Source organism: Rosa chinensis, chromosome 2, assembly GCF_002994745.2.
Source record: "Rosa chinensis cultivar Old Blush chromosome 2, RchiOBHm-V2, whole genome shotgun sequence".
NCBI lineage: Eukaryota > Viridiplantae > Streptophyta > Magnoliopsida > Rosales > Rosaceae > Rosa > Rosa chinensis.
Window position 1 is genome coordinate 45,178,681 of NC_037089.1, and position 18,120 is coordinate 45,196,800.

The 18,120-nt window shown below is 37.3% G+C and overlaps 1 pseudogene; it reads left to right on the forward strand.

Moving 5' to 3' along the window:
- The first annotated feature begins 2,772 nt into the window (after window positions 1-2,772).
- LOC112187333 lies at window positions 2,773-4,676 on the forward strand (annotated as a pseudogene).
- Window positions 4,677-18,120: the final 13,444 nt, after the last annotated feature.

An 18,120-nucleotide genomic window follows, 5' to 3' on the forward strand; every position in this document is an offset into this window, starting at 1 on the left:
GGCCTGACGCTAGTGCTGGGGAGGCTGACTTGGAGGCAGCGCATTGCAGCAATTGCTAGGGTCGGGAGGGCTGGATACGACCCACTTTCTGGTTTGACCCTTTGGGATTGGGTACTGCTTGTGGGCTCGTTGTAGGCTGAAGATGGTGTTGGAGCCTATTTGGGCCCAGCCTTAGGTTATATGTTATTTAATATTTTTATTTGTTTACATTGTCTAGTTATGTTGCGCTTTACGTGAGCAATTAGTCCCTACTTTGGTTGTGTAGGGCTAGTCAGGGTTTGTACCTGTGTGTGCACTTAAAGTCCCTTGTCTGCTCTAGGTAGACGGCGAGTTCTTTGCTTTGTCAAATGGTCGCTACCGCCTAGTGGTAGGGTGAAGCTAAGTGTTGTCAGATTTATCCTCTGACGGCAACATAGTAGGAAAGCTGTGCGTCTGGAAATTATGCTACATTGTAATCGTGTTACATATCGATTTATCTTTTCTTTATGTCACGTCTATGTCAAAGCAAATAGAGTAGCCAGTAGAGCACTCTTTAATAGTTAGTGCTTGTTAGAATACATGAATTTTGAAGAAATTTCTGATATTATTTCGGGACATACTCTAGATGCTTATTGTAATCAGGGGTTTAGGCATAATGTCCCCCATTGTATCCGACAGTTTCATTAATCAAGACTTGGAGACAGCCGCACTAGTCATTTATTCACACACAAAAAAAAAAAAAATCTGAAACTCTAAACTGATTGACTCAAAACTTGATAAATACTGCTCATTAATAAGAACACCTTAAAGCTAGCTTTGCGAGCGAGCCCATGGACCACTAGGAACACCTCGTTTTCCCAATGCAAGATCATCTTTTACCTATTAATCCGCCTTAGCACTTAACTGTGGTACAATAAAAATAAATAATTGTTGGCAAAGCATATAGAAACGATCTTAACAAACCGTAGACCCGTAAGATACCCACAAGGGTGCGGCTATTGCCACCCTACAATTTTCTGTATTCACTCTACAAATATTTGAATTATTGAAAGACTATATTACCCAAATACAAAATGACTAATAAGCACACTAATTTTCTAAAATTTAAATCTTTAAGGAAAACTAAATACATAACTAATTAAATAAAAAACTACTTAATTTTTCTCCTGATAACATTAATCTTCATCTTTTCCATCCAAATTTCAATTTATTACAATTTAGGGTGTAATGAGCAAGTAGGGTGAACAAAGAAAATTATAGGGTGACAATAGCCTCACCCTACCCACAATTAGATAAAAGAAAATAAAACTAAATGACACAACCAATTGACAAAACAAATAGTACACCACTTTACTAGGACAAATAAGTTGCACATAATGACGAAGCCCATTAACTTAAAAGATTGGCATCTTAGTGATCTTACTCGCCGAAAGGGTTTAGTACGTGATGGAGCTTAAATTAGACAAATGTTTCTGCTTCATTACTTTTCACATAAATTATTCGTCCTTATTAAATACATTAGTGGCTTCACAGCTGTTCCTCATAATTTGCACGCCAGGACATGCATATTATCTATATCTATTCTGAAGTTTCAATCCTCTAATAAATATTTGCGCTGCATCGACGAGACGTTATGCCTCGTACTTAAATTTATTCGTTTACTACTCATTTAGACAGTAAATGATAACTATCTTTACTTTTTACCCTCAGTTGAACTTTAGATGCACTAAAAGTTGACTTTTTATTTCATTCATTTAAAAAAAAAAAAACTTCCATCATGAAAATTTTAGAGCACGTTAAACTGAATTTATGGACATGCGGAACGCTAAAATCGTAGTTCGTATGAAGAAGTTACGGTATGAAAAACAAAAGTTACTATTCCCACAAAATTTCTATAAATAGCAAGTTGTATATGGAAACTTTCCATTTCGGGAAGTTTCCATTTTAGTCATAAAACCCTATTCTCAATTCTCTCTCAATACGACCCGGTTCAGTACCCGACTCTGATGACTCTGATCCACGACTTGGCAGGTTTTGCCGCAGTCCAGCCACTCCAGGTCGCAGCATTAAATGTTAAAAAGTGTTCAAATATTTATTTCATTTTGTCAAATACTTCAAATGACTATTTATTTGTAACTACTCATTATATGTTAAACTTTCTATTATGTCTGCAATCAATTTTACTACTAATTAGTATAATTTTTGTTTTAGTTAATTGTACTTATTTATATATTGTTTAATAGGCTCCTAAGACCCTGGTCCCTTCTCACTGCCTGTCTATTAGTTTTTAAAACTTTTTATTTTATGACAGAGAGAAAGTTACAGAATAAAACCACGCAAAACATTCTCAGTTAATCCAGATAAAACGTTTGGGACACATAAATGGGCAAGTAGGAAAACCAAATCCTAACATTCTGATGATTATAAGCTAAGGAAGCTAATTGATCACTTACAAATTAGCTTCTCTAAATATGTTCCTAAAATTTTTCAAAACATTGGCTCCTACGAGTCTATTCCCTTATATTTTATATGAATCTATATGAAAGGACATCACTGCTGGCGGTGGAATCAATTGCGAGACCCACGTTCCTATTAGAAGAAATAAAATAATCTCAATCCCCCATTAACACATTGTAATATAAAAAACAAAAAGAAAGGAGAAACATAGTTATTAAGTAAATCCTGATATATGCTCCATCGCTCCCCGTATTAAACTATGGACTAATTGAGATGCTGGGGCCCATTTTGATCATTGAACATTTCTTTCTTGATTAACTTTCCTATATAACACAAACCAAACTATCAAAATAATCACCTGCAGAGAAGATCTAGCTATACGTACGCTAATGAATCTGCTGCAAATAATGGCGGAGCTTATCAATAATGAAACCCTTTCACTACTACTTGCTGCCATATTCTTCATTTTCCTATACAGGTGGTCTTCCACTTCCGCTTCCAGTTCTACTAGAAAAAACTCACCACCTTCTCCACCAAAACTCCCCATCATCGGAAACCTTCACCAACTAGTCTCACCACGGTCTCCGCCACATCGCTTACTTGGAGCCTTGTCTCAGGTCCATGGCCCTCTCATGCACCTCCACTTCGGAAGCGTCCCCGTCCTCGTCGTCTCGTCTCCCGAGGCTGCTCAGGCGATCATGAAAACACATGACCTCACGTTCAGCAGCAGGCCCGAGTCCACCGTCTCCAGAAAGCTTCTCTACAACTCAAAAGATGTGGCCACCGCGCCTTACGGGGAGTATTTCAGGCAGCTGAAGAGCATATGCGTAATGAATCTGTTGAGCACCAAAAGGGTTCGGTCTTACCGCGGCCTTAGGGAAGAGGAAACCAAAGCCATGATCAAGCAGATAAGGGATTCAAAAGGAGTAGTGAATTTGAGGGACATGATTATGACGCTTACACACAATGTCCTCTCGAGAGTGGCTCTAGGGAAGAGCTACTACAGTGATGGGGGTTTTAAAGAGCTTTCTGTTGAGCATACGACGTTGCTGGGAAGTCTTTATATTGGGGACTATATTCCATGGCTTGGTTGGTTGAGCCGTGTCACTGGTTTGGACGCGAAACTAGACAAAGTGGCTAAACGGTTTGATGACTTCTTCGATGTAGTGGTTCAAGAGCATATAGATTGTACTGATCAGAAGGAGGAGGGCGAAAAGGATTTTATAGACCTTTTACTTGAGATTCAGAAGGAAAACTCGCCTGGTTTTCGTATTGACAGAATTGGCATAAAGGGTGTCCTCATGGTAACTCTCTCTCTCTCTCTCTCACACACACACACACACACACATATATATAATTACACACACACATATCTGTGTGTGTGTGTGTTTTCATTGGTTCCAGAAGTAATGTGAAAGGAGTACATGGGAGATGTTACATCACTCATTGTTAATTAATATTGATTAATGCTAATTTGTAGGATATGTTTGTTGCTGGGGTTGATACCACAGCTGTGGTTCTAGAATGGCCGGGCCATGGCTGAGATGATAAAGCACCCAAGTGTCATGAGCAAATTGCAGAATGAAGTAAGGGGATCAGTAAAGAAAGCTGAAGACGACATATTAACAGAGGATGATTTGATCGATATGCACTACTTGAGGGCAGTGATCAAGGAGACTCTTCGCTTGCATCCTCCGCTTCCACTACTATTCCCTAAGATATCAAACCAAGATGTGAAAATAAATGGTTACAACATTAAAGCCAACACACAAGTCATAGTGAATGCTTGGCAAGTCGCGAGGGATCCCAAGTCGTATGTTTACAAACCAGAAGAGTTCGAGCCAGAAAGGTTCTTGAATGCTAATAGTGGTTTGAGTTATAAAGGAAATGACTTTGAGTTGATTCCGTTCGGAGCTGGCAGGAGATTGTGTCCCGGGGTTCATTTTGGTACATCTGTTAATGAGATTGCTCTAGCAAATTTAGTGCACGAGTTTGATTGGACATTGCCTGGCGGAGTAACAAGTGAAGATCTAGACATGTCTGAGGCAGCTAGTGGTACAGTCATTCATAAAGAAGACCCTCTTAAGGCCGTTGCTATTCCATATTCATCAGCTTAATATATGATAAAAGACATCAGTTGTGCGTCCAGAATTGTATTACTTACGCTATATTATTTGGAATTAAATTCTTGAAGTATGTTTGGCTACGTATTGGAATAAGAAGTTGCTGTATTTATGTGATTTATGTCCACCTTAAAGTGGTGGCTTATATATTCAGTTATTCACCTTTTCCTGTTTCGTTTGTAAATGAGCAATCTCGTGCATGAGACAATGAATCAGGATTTTTTCTTTGGTGTGCTTAGGCATTTAATTAGTTTGGTGAAACAGTCCCAGTCTTATAACAAGGAATGAATTGTTGTTGGAGCTCTTTAGACTTTCAAAATGCAGAAAAGCCTAAGCCTATAGATCAATAACACACGACAACTTCTGGATTCTGTTCAATAGGAAGTCCCCTTGCTTGATACAGTGAGTTCGAAAAACTCAAACAAGTACGGGATTTTCCCAATCACGGTTAGTACGTATCTGTCTGAAGCATCCACCACCTGTGAAATATTGGTCAAATTATAAAATTCACATATGCAGGCCTACTACCTAATAAATTAATAGGAACATGTAAACCAAGAAAGGAGGACATAAGCTAAATGCAAAGAAGAACTATAACGCAGAATAGTAGTTGTGAAACCATGTGTGAGCACACATATTCACCTAAGTAAGTGATTTTCACTTTCAAAAGACTGCCATGAGTACTTTCATGGAAGTAATCTAAGATAAATAGAGGAGATCATAAATTCTTGAGTTCGCATATGCACTTAAAATTGGTAGGTTCCCTTGAGTGACTTAAGGTATCAATATCTTAAAATTCATAATTGTATCTGAGCTGTCCATTTTACACTGATTCCTTCCTCTCGGCAAACACTGTTCCTTGGCCGCCTCGCCGCCAAGGAGCTTGAAATCAATTCCGAGCTTGAAATCGTGCCAAACTGGAGTTTTTGCGATGGTCAGTTGTAAATTTATATTCTTTGATGAGAAATAGTCGGATTTGATTGTGGGTTTCCGTTGAAGTCTGATTCTCTGCCCCAATAGTGTGGATTGACGATATATATGCGATGTGCGGTCAGTTGAAGTTTGATTTGCGCCGTTTTAATATAAACGGGCATATGATCAATATATGTATGACTTTGCGGTCTCTACAATCTGCCTCCAACATCTCGGCCGCCAAACAATCAAGATTGAATCCTGAGTCCACATGGAGACCTTAGATCAAGAGATTGCATTTATTCATTATGTAAAGTCACTATTGGCTTATAAATAATTTGCTGATATGTATTGCTTTTGGCCGCCAAGCCACATATTGAATTTGTTTGGAATTTCTTTGAATTTGAGCAAGAAGGCACAATATAAATGTAAATAAGATAACGAAAGAAGATCAAAGTAATTCGACGCATGGCTTTGGCACTGGCCAGTTTTGATTCCTTCACTTCTCAGTGTGATTGAATGGGGACTCAAATGAACCATCACCATTCATCTTTCTGAGTTTGAAATCCCCTCGAAATCTCTTACAAAACCCCTTCAAATTTCCCAAACACTCATCACCCACTCTTATATTTAAGAACCCTGACACAATTCAAAGGAATCCAAAAACACCTGCGAAATACGATTGAAAACGCACAAGATGTCTTGATTTGCTCCATCTCCTAAATACGATTGTTAGTGATTAGCGGTAATATTACCTACATAACAGTCCATGCTAGTTTTTTGGTTTGGTCTTTTTAAAACTATTGAATTTCCCCGTGTGAAATTAACGGCCCAGATGCAATTACAAATCTTTAGATGACATAACTTTTCCCAATTGATTATCTCTCTCTCTCTCTCTCTCTCTCTCTCTCTCTCTCTCTCTCTCTCTCTCTCTCTCTCTCTCTCTCTCTCTCTCTCTCTCTCTCTCTATTGGGACCTTGGTCAATATTTTTTTATTTATTAGACGAACTCTTACCCAGCCTAATGCTAACCCAATTCCACACTCTAATTCTAAACTTAATCTTCGCAACATAAAAAAGATTTGATGCAATTAATGCATTACACAAAGTGACAAAACCTTCTCACTCACAATATTTATGGTTAATCTAAAATTTATAAATTTAAGAAACAAAATAAATAAATAAAATGGCTAAATACTGTTTAGTCCCCGAACTTTTGCTGAAAAAACACTTCAGTCCCTCGCCTTTTAATTTGACACGTTTACTCCTTGTTCTTTCAGTTTTTCGCTCAATAGGTCTATTCCTTTAGACTCCGTTAAATTGTGCCGTTAACTCCCTATTTTAAGGATAAAATTACTATTATATCCCTGACTTTCTCTTTCTTTAATTTTTTTTAAATTATTTTTTTTCTTCTGATTCGCATCAATAAAATTACTAATTCTTTTAATTGTTTTTATTCTTCTCTTTAATTTTTTAATTTTTTTTTATTCTTCTCTTTTATTTTTTTCTCTTTTAAGGATAGAAATTACTATTATATTCCACCCATTTTTTCTTCTATTATGACTAATTTTATTGGGTGTTTGGGTGAGCTAGAGAAGAAAAAAAATATTCATAACCAATATACGTTAAATTGTACCATTAACTCTCTAATTTAATGATAAAATTACTATTATAGCCATGACTATTTTTTTTCTTCTCCGGCTCACCCAAACACCCAATAAAATTAGTCATAACGGCAGAAACAAGGGAGGGAATATAATAGTAATTTTTATCCTTAAAAGAGAAAAAAAATAAAAGAGAAGAATAAAAATAATTAAAAAAATAAAAGAAAGCAAAAATAAAGGAGAAGAATAAAAACAATTAAAAATAAATAAAGAAGAACAAAAACAATTAAAAAATAAAGGAGAAGAATAAAAACAATAAAAAAAAGTAATTTTATTGTTGTGAATCAGAAAAATTAAAAATAAAAGAGAAGAATAAAAACAATTTAAAAAAATGTGAAGAAAGAGAAAGTCAAGGCTATAATAGTAATTTTATCCTTAAAATAGGAAGTTAACGGCACAATTTAACGGAGTCTAACGGAATGGACATATTGGGTGAAAAACTGAAATAGCAAGGAGTAAACATGTCAAATTAAAAGGCAAGGGACTGAAGTATTTTTTCAGCAAAAGTTCAGGGACTAAATAGTATTTAGCCCATAAAATATAAGAGCAAGTCCACCTATGGTTACCCGAGAAGGGGGTCCCACAGCGCCGCGACCCCGAGCCTATGAGGAACTGACATGTCACGAATGACATCCCGAGAGCTCATCAACCTGAAACCGCAAGACCTTTTTAGTTTAGATTGTTGGTTTACAAAACACTTTCTTAGACAAATCATTCTAGCAACCGAACAACATATTTGCAAAAGCGGAATTTGAAATGGGCTAAAGGATTTGGGTTTACAATAGGAGCCTAATTTGGAAAATGATAAATCACTAAGTAAATACAAGTATGGGAGACGCGCCCCAGGGTTACGGGTCTCCCGAAATTTAGTAAATAAGCCAGCAGAAAACAAATAAAAAGTAAATAAATAAGCTACTTCAAAATCCGATAAGGGGTCAAAACCTTCTTTTAATAAAGTCAAAGAAGAATATGACAAGCTGAGCCATGTGCCTCCTCTGTACGCTCCCCGACCACGTGCTCAAACCTGAACATTATTGTAGGGGTGAGCTTTCGTCCTCACATGCCCAATAAGGGCTGACCCAACCATATTAGGTTTGAAAAATAATATACTTGAAAATATTTACTCCATAATATTGTACACGTTTCTCGAAAATACTTTAAAAAGAGGCAACCACAAACATTTGTTCTCCTTTATAAAACATATGCAGCATGCTTCACACAATTTGGAGCTCCGAGATACTTACCTGCCGGCTAAACTAAAACAAATCAGTGACCAACCCGGTTCGTCATCATTCGAGAACCGGTTAACTATTCTGTAGTCCTTGTGACTACAAGTAGCGAAAGTGTCCATTTCCTGGCCCTGAGTCTCATATGACTAGTTCACTGTCGGTACACACCCTTCGTCGACAAACATAGGAGCATAGCCCCCTCCGGAGGTTCATGGTTATCAACACCATGGGATCCCTAGGAATCAACGCATCTAGGTCCCATTCACTTTTAGGTCACCAGTACAAACATACATTGGGTACAGTATCTCAACATGCAAGTCTACCCTTAGTTTTCGCTATCAGAATTATCAGTTATGAAAACACAGGTATCACGAGGCATAGACTAATGAACAACCAAAAACGCACTTGCAGGCAACATACTATCTTAGTATATCATTCCAAATATATCGAAAAGTCTCTAACAAGGAAGGGACAGCTCACCCTACCTGGAATTGGAGTGCTCGTCCAAACTTAGCGTCGTTTCCGACTTTCAATACTTCGTCCAGTTCCAAATGCACATGCACGAGTCCTTTAACAAAAATTATACCGATAAGTGATTAATTCATAACTCACTTTAAAATTCACCAAATAACTCATGATCGATAATTATTAGAAACCATTCCCAAACAATTTACTTAGAATGGTAAGCTCATTCGGGATATGGTGATCATGTTTCTTTCGATAATATAGTTCAGGTTCAATAGTTAATGCCATTGTCTAGTATTCCTTTCTTAAGCAACAAACACCATTACCATTCCCAAATAATCCAAATGAAATGGCATTTGAACCATTTGATTTTGCACCTTGACCTTCATTTCTTTACCCTTTTTACTTTAAGGCTCAGTTTGGCATTGATTCCTGACCTGTTTCTGCTTTTGAGTCTACTCTAGAGTGTTTGGTAAAATTTTCAAAAGCAGCTTTAGGTCCAAATAGCTCTCCCTACAGCTGATTTTGAGAAGCTACCAATTGGTTGATTCGGAGCTGCTTTGGGGAAAAACACAGAGCAACCGCAGAAACTTAATGAAATTTGTTAAACTACCAATTTTGTCCTCCTACTTTTCAAAAAAATTACATTGAAACAAATAGGGTTCAGCTTTGATCTTCATCCCCTCTTTACCGTCAAAACTACATTGCAACATCTGTTGCTCATCGAACTTCTCCTCCTTCTCTCTCTGCAAATTTCTATGCTTGAAATTCCGGGGCAAGACAAGCCTCGCAAATGCCACAGGATCCCAAACCACGAAGCTTCTTCTAGTAGAACCCCACGATATGATCAAATCCAGCGACGGGTCGTCCACCAAATCAAATGTCTTTGCACAAAAACGGCGGCACCGGAGTCTCCTGCAGACACTGAAGCGGCTGCGGCACTCCCACATAATCGCTACTCTCACTACTGAAAGGTTCAATCTTGCTCTCCTAACCATACTCTCAGGTTCGATCTTTTTTTTTTTTGATTTCATATTCGTGCTGATGTAATTGGTATTGTTTTGTGAGTTGGGTTTATGCTTTTAAGCATTATTGAAGTTTCTTCCTTGCTTAATTTGAGATATGAAGTATAAAGCTTTAAACCTCTTTAGTTCTGCAGTTACTCCAATTATATGTAGAGTTTGGCAGAGAGTGAACACTGCAAACTCTTGAAAGGTCGCCCATTTCAGTTTCAGGTAAGCTCCTTCCTTTTCATCACTTCAACTTCCAAACTGGTTTTCTCTCTCCAATTCTATTTCATTTATTTTTTATGCATTTTGGGTTACGAAGAGCTTTCCTTTGTATAAAGATTGTTTTATTGAAACTGTTTGTATATGCTGTTGCAGGTTGAACTCGCCCAGCACATTTACAATGGATTTGGAAGTTTTGGGACATGAGTTGCAATTCATTCAGGTTTTGATCGTTTGCTTGTTTTTGGGTTATTAGTATTTACGTTAGGAAAGATTTTAGAATAAGAAGTGATGAAGTTAGTGCTCATAAAGTAGATTCTTCTAATAATTGCAAAGTAGAGAGATATGTATGATTCAGTATATGGTGGTGGTAGAATGGACCTAAAATACTTATTTATTTGATCTGTTTACCAATCTACCTTCTACATGTTTATTGCATTACCATGGCTAATAATAAACTACATCATACCTACTAGGCTAAGTAGGCATCCTGTATCGGTTGCATGAGTTAACCATTATCAACTTTAGTTTCTCTTTAATCCTATATATTGTAATAGTTTCTGTAGATACCTCTACTAACAAGGTTAATATCTATGTCACCAAGCATAAACAACGCCCTCGTGGGGGGCCCCACAAGCCATGGTAGGACCCAACGATGATATGCATCCCGTACCCCGACGTCCAAACTACGCCATGATGGTCGGAAGTGCTCAAGAGCTTGTCGGGAAGCCAAGTTCCCAACCTTGCCAAGTTGCCTTCAAAACATACTTTCTAGACTAAAATAGTTATTTTTGTATCCCACATTGGAAAACAAGTGAAGGAAGGAGCCTCCCTTCCCTATAAAAGGGGACTCCTTCTGATAGGAGCATTTTAATGCGACGTTTTACTTGCTTTTCCCTACATTTCTTGCGTTATTTCCTTATTAAAACCCTGTTTAGGAAAGTTTTCATTCTTTGATTGGGAAAGTTCCTATTTGTAGAAAGTTTCTATTTTTATAGTTTCTATTTATCATTTTTAGTAAGTTTCCATTTTCGGTAGTTTCTATTTTTCAGTTTAGGAAAGTTTCTATTTTTCTTATTAGTTTCTATTTTCAGGACCTCCGAGCTAAAATATGGAAATGAACTCATAAATGGAAAGAGGAGCTTGCAAACACCAAGGGGAGTAAAGATAAAGGTACATTGGAGTAGATGAAGAAGAAATGAGTGTTACGTCCATAATTACCTAGAAATGATGGAGAAGAATGAAAATGCACTAAAAAGTCAACCTTGAATATTTTCTTACTCCGGCTAGGAGAATCAGAGCCAAGCAAGGAAGAAGGAGCGGCCACCTGACCAAATGAACTCGAAATGAGCTGAAACTCTCCAGATCCATTCTAGACACCCAAAGGATCATTTCTTATGAAGAGTGCCAGAGAAAAATATGAGTGGAAGGCCTTCAAACAATCAGCCCAATTTTCTACAGAAGCAAAACCGGAAAACTGGACCTGTAAGAGGTCCAGCAGCATTTCCGGCCCAACCACATGGAATAAAGCTCTGAAAATTTGTGAGGATGATATACACTCATAGTGGAACATTTTTTATGAAGAAGTCGAAGGCTCATTCTGAAGTTTTGATGGAGAAATAATTGAAGGAATAAAGGGGAAGAAACTGACCTGAAAACAGCTCAACACCACATATTCATGTTTCCCACCCATATGAAGAAAGCATTTCTTTTTCCTTGGATACAATTTTTCTACCCTAAAAGATCATCATCACTTCCACATTTCTTCACCTTCATGTTTTGCTTTCATCATTACCTCATCTTTTACATATTTTACAAACCACTCTCATACTCCACTTTCATTATTTTTCTTCATCTCATCATTTCACTCTTCTTTTTCTTCCCTATTTAAACACCTTCTCCTCTCACTCTCAATCACCAATTTCTGAATCCATAACACATATTCCTTCATCCATTTCATCTTCTTGTCTCACCATTTCCTCTCCATTTTCCTTAGTCACCAATTCCTTCATCCATCTCATCTTCTTTGTCTCTCCATTTCCTCTCCATTTTCCTTAGTTTTCATTTTCCCACCAATTCCTTCATCCATTCCATCTTCTTTGTCTCTCCATTTCCTTTCCATTTTCTCTCCATCCTCTAGTGCATTCAACATTTCAAGCAAGGCCAAGGGAGAAGAAGAATTGCCGTGAGCATCATCCTCCATCACCATCCTTGAAGCTTGCTTTCGAGATTCAAGAGACCACATCCTCAATTCGTTCATCTCATCTCCATCTCACGGTGTAATCCGATTCTCCTTTGTAACCTTTGCTTTGATTTCGTTGGTTTTGTTCTAGTTGACATATGTGTTTGAATGAATATTAATTTCTGGAATTTTATGATTAATTGAGAATTTTTAGATTCATATAATTGTGATTCTAAGTTGCTTATGTGAGTTTGTTCGATTAAATTTGCTTTACAGAAAACTTTTATATGTTTATCTTATTTGGGTCGACACTTATAGGATTTGCATGTAATTGGTGCTAGGTTTAAGAACATGAAATCGACTTTTCGTTTTGTGTAACTTGAATCAAAAGTAGTAAAGGTTCTGGACAAGAATCGAATTTAATTGAAGAGGATTGCAATTAGGTGGACTTTTCCATAACTAAGTTGTACACTTGAGTTGATAGCCTTTCTCTATGTCTAATGCATTAAACATGTCATGATTGACTAGCTTTCTAGGGCTTGATTGCATGTTTGATAGGATTAATCTAGGTGCTTTCGCTTAGGTTAATTAGCATTGAAAAGTAAAATATGGGAAATCATTTGCTTTCGAATGTTTCACATGATCAACTCCTCTCTCATGACTTAGATGAACAATATTAGGGTTTGAATCAATTTTAATCATATGTTTCGGTTTTTGATCTTTGTTCTCTCACTCTATTTTATTTTTATGTTTTTGCATTTTAATTATTTTGTTAACTTAGTTTTATTTTCGAAAATCCAAAAACAAAATCCCCCCTTATTTTTGTTCACTTGTATATATTTATTCTTTATTTTATTTTTGTAAATAATACTTTATTATTTTAATTCTTTATTTGTTTATACAATTGTATATATTTATATTCTTTATTTTATTTTTGTAAATAATACTTTTCTTTATTTGTTTCACAATTACAAGTGTACCCTCAATCCCCGGAATAGAACGATCCCTATTTGCTTATACTACTAACGATATTTCAGGGTTAAATTGTGCGCTTGCTTTCAGGCGCATCACCTTCCCACTTACTCATCATCCCATTACAACTCTTGTAATCTTGTTTAGGCTCAAGGCCCGATACATAGTAAAGCTTTAAGTGGACGTAGTCTCCCCCAAAGTGGGAGACGAACCACTATACTTGTCGGTGTTCTCTCTCTCTCTCTCTCTCTCTCTCTCTCTCTCTCTCTCTCTCTCTCTCTCTCTCTCTCTCTCTCTCTCTCTCTCTCTCTCTCTCTCTCTCTTTAATGTTAATTAGAGCCTTCGGTTTCTAACATTAACATTGGCGCCATCTGTGGGAAGCCAACACAAAGGCTTCCTCACTTTTTCACACATTTGAGCTAGGTAAACGCCAAATCAAAATCAATCAATGCCAACATTTTTCTCTGGCAATTATGCTCCGTCAAAATTTTGCATGCTGCTCTGGCATCAACACATTCCATCCTTAGCGGTAAAATGCACACAAAAGCTTCCAATGACTTCCTTCATTGTGTACCACACTTAGCAGTAACACATATACAAAGGTACATGGCGGTAGGCCAACAAAAAATAAAATTCCTTCTTTGGCGGCAGCTTGTGCCCAAGTCTCGCAGTAAAAAAAAAAAAAAAAAAAAATGCCATATTTGGCGACAGCTTGTGCCCAAGTCATGGCAGTAAAAAAAAAAAAAAAAACTTGCAGCAGTAACCTTCGATTCTTTGGCGGAGGATTGATTGTGGCCTTAACCGGCATAGTCAATACACCGAAAGGATAATTGGTTTAGTAGCCTTAACCGGCACTAGATACGGCATCCTAATCGTTCATTCAATCAGCTCTGCTTAATCTTTCTTATGTCAATGCAAAAACTAAACGATCAGAATGTCATTAGGGTGTCTTTTATCTGTTCTTTCCTGAGGAGGAGGACTGATGGCTCTGCTAGGGTTTTCATGCTACAGAGTCTCGCCCTCTTTCTGCCTTTATTAATCATTCTGACTTCTTCATGTTTGGTATGTTTGAGCCACGATCGTTTTGTCCGTGGCCGTTCCTCATTGCAACTACGCCAGCTCTGCCTCTGTCTTCGCCAGCTCTACCTCGGTCTTATGCTTCTGCAACAACGGCGCAGGGCATTCTGATTGCGAATCTACCTGCGCCTGTTATTCATGATGAGAGAACAACTGTGACAATTTCAGAGGAAGGGTACCAATCCGGATTAGAAAAATGCAAACACATGTTATTGGGTCATCTCTATATGGTAGCCAAGGATAAACCCTATTCTCCATCAGACTTGTATCGTAAGTTGGGATTGATTTGGGGTGATATTGGCCATTGGAGAATTATTCCTATGGGCAAGGGATACTTCTCTTTCAGTTTTACATCTGATGCGGCTTATTCTAGGGTTTGGGAGAAGGGTGCAATTGCCCTTAAGCCTAGGATATTGAGGTTTATGAGGTGCGCACCCAATTTTTCCCTGCAAATCAAAAGAACATCAATGCTCAGGTTCGGGTGAATTTTGGGATTTAGGTCTTGAATTTTGGGAGCCTCTGACGCTGTTTGAGATTGCAAATAGAATTGGGGTGTCTGTGAAAATTGATCAGAATACCTTGGATAGAAAACTTGGTCTCTTTGCTGGGGTCTTGGTTGATATTGATTTATCTTCTGATCCTCCACATGAATTGGCTGTTCGTCGCAACTACGGAGATATTGTTGTGAGCGTCTCCCTGATCTTTGCCCGCATTGTGGCAATGTTGGGTACAACGTTACAACTTGTAAGCTTCTACGAAATCATGCAGCTTCTGGTCAGACTGTGATTGAGATGGGTCAAGGTCAATCGTGTAAGTGTTGTCGATGGAAGACAAAAAAAGTATTTGTTGCAAAGAATATTGAGCAAGTGGATAAGGGAAAGAAGATGGTTGTTGCTCTTATGCCAAGTGTGAATGTAGATGCTAGAGAGGGTCCTTCATTGGCACAAGTATGTCATCCTCTTGCTACAACAGTGGTTGTTGATTAAGAATTGAATAGGGTTATGGATATTGTTGAATAAACTCCAATTGTTGAGAAGCTTACTGCTCCAACTACTAGTCCATCTGTTGTTGAGCAAGCCATTGTTCCAATAGTACAGGAGATATGACAAATTATCTCCAGCCCAGTTGCAAGTTCAATTCAACAAACTCTCCAGGTAATGTTAATGTCAATATTTCCACTGGTAATAGCTTTGAGATTCTTTCTCAAATGCAGCAAGGAAAGAGCATTGTTGTAGATGAGCAAGAGGAAGTTGGAGAGCGCAATCACAATTTTGTTGGCAATAATAATACAAATTCTACTTTGGTAGAATCTATTGCTCATCAAGCTAAGTTTTGTTGGGGTGATTTGGAAAATGAAGAACCCCTTCGTCATCATACATATGCTCAGGCTGAGATAAGTCTAGTGTGTTCTTGGTTTGATGAGGGTGAAGCAATTCTGGCATATGAGAATCTTCTTAAGTCTCTCTCAAAGTCTCAAAATAAAAAATTGAAGACCAAGAGAGATTCACGTGATCCTTACCCTACCCGCAATCGAATGCCCGTTGTGCGTCTTGATCTTTGATTCAATCGACTCTGCTTAATCTTTCGTATGTTTTGTTGCCTTTTGAGTTAGCTGTTTTTTTTTCTTTTCTAAGGGGTCTTGGTTTCATACGCCCCCCCCCCCCCCCCCTTATGTACTATCTTTTTTAATTAATAAATTATTTTAATTGCAAAAAAAAATCGGTACTAGATACAGGACTCGACACATCTAGGAAATGCATGTATTTGTGAAATTGACATCGATGTTTACAAGAGTGTTAGTGTGAATCATCTGACACTCCTATGTTTTCATTAATTTGAAAATCCAAATTTAATTTTTTGATTGATAATTAGTTGTTTGCTTTTATTTTAGTTTGCATTTAATTTAGTTAATTTTCAATTCAAAACTCCCAAACAAAATTCTACCTTCCGTTGTGCATTACTCATTTGGGCTACAAGTTAGTGGCTTTGATTAGGCTTAGTGTGAGCTAAGTCAGCATTGCCGAGGCTTGGTGTCTTGTGAATATTTAATTTTATTTTTATTTTTATTTTTTTCATTGTATGCTTTTAAGTTATTCTAGCGCCAATTACCTCTTTAGGTCCAACACCTAATCCCCGAGGTACGATAATCAAGGTTCAAATATTTCCCTTACTTGACAACGATTCATACGTTTGCGAGAGTTTATGCATCATATCAAGAGTCAAAGATGAAAACATAGAGATTACTTTTTGAATTTTTTATAAACTCCCGAGTTAGATTCACCTCTCAAAATAGAGAAAAAAAAATGCATGTCTTGAAGGAACAAGCGTGATGGCGATGCATATGGGTGTCGATGACGATGGTTTGTTTGGGGAGAAATTTCTGGCCCACCCCTAAATATGTGTCCTCTAGACTAACTATGGTTAAATATTTAACATTTAGGTCACGTTCCAGATTTGATCTAAACAATGGGTTGTTGAATAAATCTGTTTCCCTGTGCCACCAGAAAAAAAAAAGTATATATACGTATGTGTGTGTATGCGATTTGCATAGCCAAAGCTTTTGCCTTTGCTTTTGTGTATGAAATCTCTTAATTTTCAAACGAAACAAACTCATTGCTCCTTTCTTTTTGAAGCCCACCATCAAGCTTTCTTCTTCTCGCTTAGACACCAAATTTGATTACATTTTGCAGCTTTCATTTCAGCTCCATATCTGTTTCTATTTCTAATGGGCTTAATTGATTGTTGTTGTTCTTGTTAATTGGTGGTAGTACGTGTTGTTATTGTTTGATAGTAATAGAATTTTCTCAAAATCTATTATATAATTTTCTGTTGCAGAAGAATGACAATAGAAGACACATAGAGAGAGAGACATATATGTGGCTTTTTTGTTTTTTGTTTTTTTAATTTCTGTTTAAGAATAAAGGATTCGAGAGAGATTGATGAAAAAATTGTGTGTTCCATTATTGATAATAGGAGCCCTATATATAGAGATTACAAAGTACATATTCTAATTATACAAGGAAAACTATTCCGAATAGGACTAGGAATTCTAGAACATTCTCTCCTATTACAATCATAGAACTAATCCTAATTTGACAAGGCACACTAAATGTCAACATTCTTCAACACTCCCCCTTGTACCGCTCAAAGTTGGTGGTGACGCTTCAATTAGTTGTCTCGTTAAAAATCTTGCTCGAGTGAAAAACCCTGTAGGACAAAAACTACCTCGAGGAGGAGAAAAAGAGTACAACACGTCCTTCACTCTTCGAGATCGAACATGTAGACATCATACCTCTCCCTGATGTTGATATCTCCCCCTTATTGGTACAATCATGAGAGTTCGGATAAGTTTCTCAATCTGATGCTCTTCACATATTTCTCGAAGGTAGATTTAGGTAACGACTTAGTGAATAAGTTTGCTACATTATCCTCTGATCGGATTTGATTCACTTCAATCTTTAGAAGTGATTGTTGTTGCTAATTATAAAAGAACTTAGGCGATATATGCTTGGTGTTGTCGCCTCTGATGAAACCTAACTTTATTTGTTCAATACAAGCTGCATTATCCTCATAACTGCATGTAGGTTTATCCGTGGTAGACTTCAAACCACAAGTCCCTCAGATATATCTAATTGTAGACCTTAGCCATATATATTAATGTACTGCTTCATGTAGAGCAATAATCTCTGCATGATTCGAGGAAGTAGCAACAAGAGTCTGTTTTGTAGACCTCCAAGATATAGCAGTGCTTCCCATGGTAAAGACATAACCTGTTTGGGAGCGACCTTTGTGAGGATCAGAGAGACCCCCTGCATTAGCAAAACCCATCAAA